The sequence below is a fragment of the Lepisma saccharinum genome, chromosome 3 (assembly GCF_977018435.1).
Source record: "Lepisma saccharinum chromosome 3, izLepSacc3.1, whole genome shotgun sequence".
Taxonomy (NCBI): domain Eukaryota; kingdom Metazoa; phylum Arthropoda; class Insecta; order Zygentoma; family Lepismatidae; genus Lepisma; species Lepisma saccharinum.
In genome coordinates this window covers 104,436,701-104,442,743 of record NC_139231.1, presented here as the reverse complement: position 1 = coordinate 104,442,743, position 6,043 = coordinate 104,436,701, and positions in this window count along the sequence as shown.

Here is a 6,043-nt window from a genome sequence, read left to right as displayed (position 1 = left end):
AATATTTCGCGGCACACATTTTGGGAAACACTGGGTTAGGGTATACAAAAGTCCTTTAAATGTCTGTTTTCAATGTATTTCTATTGCAGACCCTTATTTTCAGTTTATAGCATCGAAACAGTAACGTGAAGAATTGCTAGATCGAACTTCATATACAGGGTGTCCAAAAAGACACGCAACCAAGACTTTGAACGTACTTAACTTTCGTATAAAAAGCGAAAGAAATATGAATCTTACACTGGATATTAACTTTGTCTATGTGGATATTTTTTATGTGTTTATTTATTTATTAACGTCTTGTTTAGGGCTGAGCCGAAACCACACTGAACCGATACCGATGCATATACTCTTCCGATTCCCACGGAAACCGATACCTAAAAACTGCAATATATTTTTTTCAAAATATTAATCAATATTTGTGTGTAAATATTCTTGAGTCCGTGTCGCTTGCGCCGAGGCTTCTTATCGGTTCATTTCCGCCGCGACATACGCATATGTCAAGACCTTCCTTGGTGGGTTTTCCCACAATCCGGAGTGTCATTACCGCCGCGCGCATGTGTGTTTATGACGTTGCCCAGTTCCAGCTGTGTTTATCTTCGATTGAATAGGAAGGTGAATGGTAAGTGAATGTAAGATAAAAGTATATATGAGGGATATACATTGGGAAATTAGTATTTACTTAAAACTGAGACTTGTGAGAGACAACAAGATGGCTGAGAATATATGGAAATAATAGAAACAACGCATGGAATGCCTTCGAGCATTTGCATACCTACAATAATCCAAATAACGTTTGTATTGTTGTTTGTATATTGTGTTTATATATACATGTACGTAGCTATTACTTATATAATGTTTGCAAAAATTACACTCTATTTATAATGTTTTTGACGATTTTATGTAGTGTCTAATAATTAAGTGTAATAGAATGGCACATTTATGTTGCTTCCAAAGGTACATTTACGTAGTACTTGTAGAATGCTTTCAATATTTTAATGTTTTTTTTTTGACGATTAACGATAAATGATTAATAGTTAATAGGCTGATACTGATTACTGATATGTATTTTGTGGAATAAAATTGATACAAATAATTCTGTGTAACGTCTTTTGCAATGAGTAAAGAAAAGTCATATTTGACTCTCTGGATAGGTATAACATTTCAGTGTAAACACAGCTGTGCATCGTCATAAACACACGTTTGATTTTATGTTTTAAGTCCACTTTATGCACTATGCACCATGTGACCATAAACACACGTGCGCCCGGCGGTGATGACACTCTGGATTGTGGGAAAACCAGCCAAGGAAGGTCTTGACATGTGTCACGGCGGAAATGAACCGACAAGAAGCCTCGGCACAAATGACTCGGCGCAAACGACATGACACCAATATTCTTTTCCTATTATATGCATCAATTTAGCAAGAAATTTGCTCAAACATTACATCAGACTATTAAAACTAATATTATGTTATCACAAAATATAGTTTTTCGTGCAAAATAGGTGCAAAATTGAAGCAAAGTTTGAATTTTGCATGATTTCCACAATAACTAGACTCCACGAAAGTGTCACGCGACATTTTTGCAAACCCCTTGAAACACCAATATGCCGGAAAAGCAGGCCTGTAGCTAGAGGGGAGCGGGGGGGGGGGGCAACTGCCCCCCCCCTGAGAGCCTGCTTCCCCCCTGTGAAAAATACAGAACACATTCCTATCTGGAATTCTAACTAATCTTTACAATTATATCATGTGTTACTCTAGCAACATATAACAAAGATACTTATTGATTTTGTGATTTGTTAAGGTCCATCGGATTCCGTATAATGTCGTACCAGGATTAGGGGGGAGGGAATTCCCTTCCAGATTCAAATTTCGGGAAATGTTCGGAATTTTCAGTATCTAGAACAGTTGTGACATTTTAAGTAGTCTTGTATTAAAAGTGCCTAATGTGTTCGGATGTTTTTCTTGGATGTGTTGCTATGAATTTGGAACTGCTTAAATTTTTGTTTTCCAAGTCTACCTTTTGGTAATAGTGATTCATGTGGTAGAGAGAGGGAATAGATATTTGATTTCTGTTACTTAGCTTTGCTTTTCTGCCACTTCAGCTAATCGTAACAATGAGTGATGACGTAAAATGATGAAGACACTCATAAACAGTGCCGCAACCACAGGGGGGCGTTACCCGCCCCCCTTCCCGATCTTGGACGGAAGTTCATTCTATGGGAAGCAAACATTGAAGTAAAAAACAAGACTAGGAGAATCTAAGAATAGCAGGACAATTGGATCTTCTTGATGGAATTAGTTTTTACGTGTTTCTTGCATTTTTCTTCGAGACGGCCAAGGGTACTTGCAAGGGGCACAGAGGGGCAATTGCCCCTCCCCCCTCGATTTCAAATTTTATACAAATAAAAATAAATTTCGTAAAATTTTCTTGATTGCTACGCTCGCAATGTCTGCTATTCTTATAATCCAAGTTCAGAGCCATAGCTATGGGGCGGCGGGAGTCGGCCCTGGGAGCCAAACGATCTATATGAAAATAAAAATGTTAAATAGAATGCCATGGCGCCCCGTAAAATTATTTGCGCCCTATTAAAACAATTTCTTTCTATGAAACTTAATAACACTGTAATCCAAAAAGTCATTGATCAATCAAAGGATTCCTATTTGTTTGTCAGGTGTCAAACAGATGTATTTCACCTATAATTCACACAATATTTTGCAAAATGGATAACGTAACCAGTAGGCAAACATTGTCTGTAGTGATGCAAGAGTCTCCCCTTTGAAGGAAATAGTCCGTGGTGGACTAAGGGACCCGTGTTTTAACGTTTTAGCAAGTACAAAAAGAAGTATTACAAATTTTTACACAATTCATCAAAGTGTAGATAATATGTAACCATTATTACATGCTTAACACAACACAATGGTGTTGTTGGATTCTCGTTAGATTCCTTTGTGCGTAAAAAATCTTGCATACTTGAAATTATAGTGAATCATTATGAACCATGATTTATAAAGGGGTCCCTTAATCAGTTCTGCAGAAAGACCCAAAGCTGTTGGTACATATTAATCGTCTGTTAACATTATCGACCTGTAAATATCAAGTAGATACAGTCCCAATTAGGCTATTTATGTTAAACTTTATATTGTTTGGCAATCTGGAAAGGTCATTATCGAAATTATTGCTATTTGATGTTGCTCGAAGTTTTGTTCGTTGCAGTTTCAAGATATCATCCCTTGTCTGTTACTTAATTTATTTTGGGGGAGGGGGCAAGTGCATCTGTGTACCCTGCTATATCTGGCCCCTCTAGGATTGACTCCCCCCCCCCCCTACAAAGAATTCCTGGCTAAGGGCCTGCGGATAATTATCGGTAGATGAATTCCAAGCGATACCAATACCACTCGTATCGGCCGATGCCCAGCCCTATAGCCTGACAAGTTAAGTCCCGATATGCGCAGATCGCTGCGGAGCACTTCCTATTACGTCATCCTCCCCACCACTCTTCTACTCACTGGTCTGGCGTTGAGAGTACCAGTGGTGCCAACTCAGCAAAATTAAGCTAAAACAAATATGACGATTTTCATGGTACAGTGGCTCTCAGCGACAGACAAACCTGCAAACGAAACTGAAATCGATGCGGAGAATAGGGTGAAAGCATTGTGAACAATAAACAAAAGGAAATTGTACTTAAAAATTCAAAGTGTACCTTATGTGAAACAGTATGCGATTGACACGAAATTTAGAAACGCGGGACACACCATAATACGACTTCCGCCTTACCACGCAGACTTAAATCCCATTGAACTTGTGTGGGGGGAAATCAAGGGTAAGGCAAGGGAATTCATTTCGGATTCACTGGACGCAAAGGAAGATTTGCTGGGAAAATTATTTAGTGAATATTCTGTACAGAAATGGATTAAATGCTGTGAACACGTGAAAAAAATTGAAGATTCTTACTTTGAAAGAGATGGACTTATGGACGAGCGTGTAGATGAACTGATAATTAGATTTGGTGAAGCCGATTCAGACACGGACACAGATTCATCGGTAGACACAGACTCGGATGAGTGGGAGAGTGAAACTGAAGAAGGAGAACAGGAAAACATTTAGAAGGTGAGCTCAGTTCTACCGTTTATATATTTTTCATTTTTCTATCATTTTATTTGTTACATTTCTTATGCTGGTAAGAAATATCCCTAATATAACTTAATTCATTTAAGGTTTAAAGGGAAAATATCAAAATGTATTTAGAATTTAGCGTAATCAATAGGTAGCGTAGGTGAGGGGATACTAATTCATGTCTTTCACATTCAAATTTCGTTGAAAATTCTCAGACGATTCCTCTCCCTCCAGGTTTGCAACACTGCGAACGAACATCGCCGCAGACAATGGGGTGGGGAAATGTGATGCGAGGTGCGCAAACAATGGATTGCAGCGTCTTGTTTTTAAACTTGTCAAGTTATAGTCTTGTTTTAAATGGCGGAGTTAAAACATTCAATAAGACAACCATGCTTTACATGAACGTTCAGTAAACGAAAAAAGTTAATAAAGTGTAAAAAAAATAGTTTTTTACTGAATAAAAGCAGAGAGTGGTAAAAGCAAACATGGATATCGCTTGCAATAATTTTCAATGTGAATCGGTGGTCTCTATGGGTATTTATCGAAGTCTAAAAGAACTATACATTTTTATGCATGTTATGCATTTATCTGATTTGAGTGACCAAATTAAAACAAAAGTGTCAAATTTCATTGCTTATTCCATCGTTTGTGATGAGAGTACAGACATCGGTGGTGTAGGTCACTTAGGTGTGTTTCTTTGTGCTTGTGATGAGGAGTTCAACATTTTCGAGGAGCTATTGGACATTGTACCGTTGTATGACATTGCTACCAGTGAGGATATATTTATTGCCGTTTGTGAACTTTTGCGGAAGTACGATTTACCTCTGTCAAAGTTATCCTGTGTAGCTACGGATGGTGCCCCTTCAATGACGGGTAAAAACAATGGTTTTGTGACAAAACTGCAAAACGAATTTCGTGAAACCTGCGAAAAACACATGTTCCATCATGTGCATTGCATCATTCACCAAGAGGTCTTGTATTCAAAAGTAATCAACATGGAAAGTGTGATGAAGCCTGTGAAAAAAGCTATCAACTTCATAAGATCCAGCGACAATTTTCTGCTTTCTTATCAGATTTAGAAAGTGAATATTCTGGAGTGCCCTACTACACAGAAGTGCGCTGGCTATCGTGTTCTATGGTTCTTGAAAGATTCTGGAACTTGAAAGATGAAATATGCCAATTTTTGGAAATGAAAGAACAAGACACCAGCCTTTTTTCGCAACCAACGTGGTTACAAGATCTTTCCTTTCTTGTTGATATAACAAAACACTTGTCAAATTTAAATTTGAAACTGCAAGGAAAAGATCAATTAATCACCAAGATGAATGATCAAGTCAAAACATTTGAGCGTAAGTGTGGGAAAAACAGTTAAGAAATTAAGACTTGTCGCACTTTCCAACTTGTTCTAAATACAGATCAAGTTCAAAGGACCCTGTTTTGTACAAAAAGTACGCCGAAAAATTTCAGCTTTTGAATACTGAATTCGGGAAAAGGTTCCACGATGTTAGTTCTTTCGAAGACAAGCTCTCCTTGTTTTCAGCCCGTAGAAAAAGTGGCAGCACATTTGCAGATGGAAGTAATTGAAATTCAGTGCGACTCAACTTTGAAACAAAAGTACAGTGAAGTGGGCATCTCTGACTTTTACAAGTACTTGGCTGCACGTTTTCCAGAAACCTGCAAATTTGCGTGTGAAATAATTTCCATGTTCGGTAGCACTTACCAGTGTGAAAAACTTTTCTCACTCGCGAAAGGAAACAAGTCACCAACGAGATCCAGATTATCAGACGTTCATCTTAGCTGTATTCTGAAAGTAAAAAAGGTAAAGTGCTCCCCTGTGCTTAGCACCCCTGTGCTTAGCACCACGCCGTGAAGGCATATAACGCCCCACACTTTCTTGATCCGGTCATGAGTGGGGGTGATGTGATCAG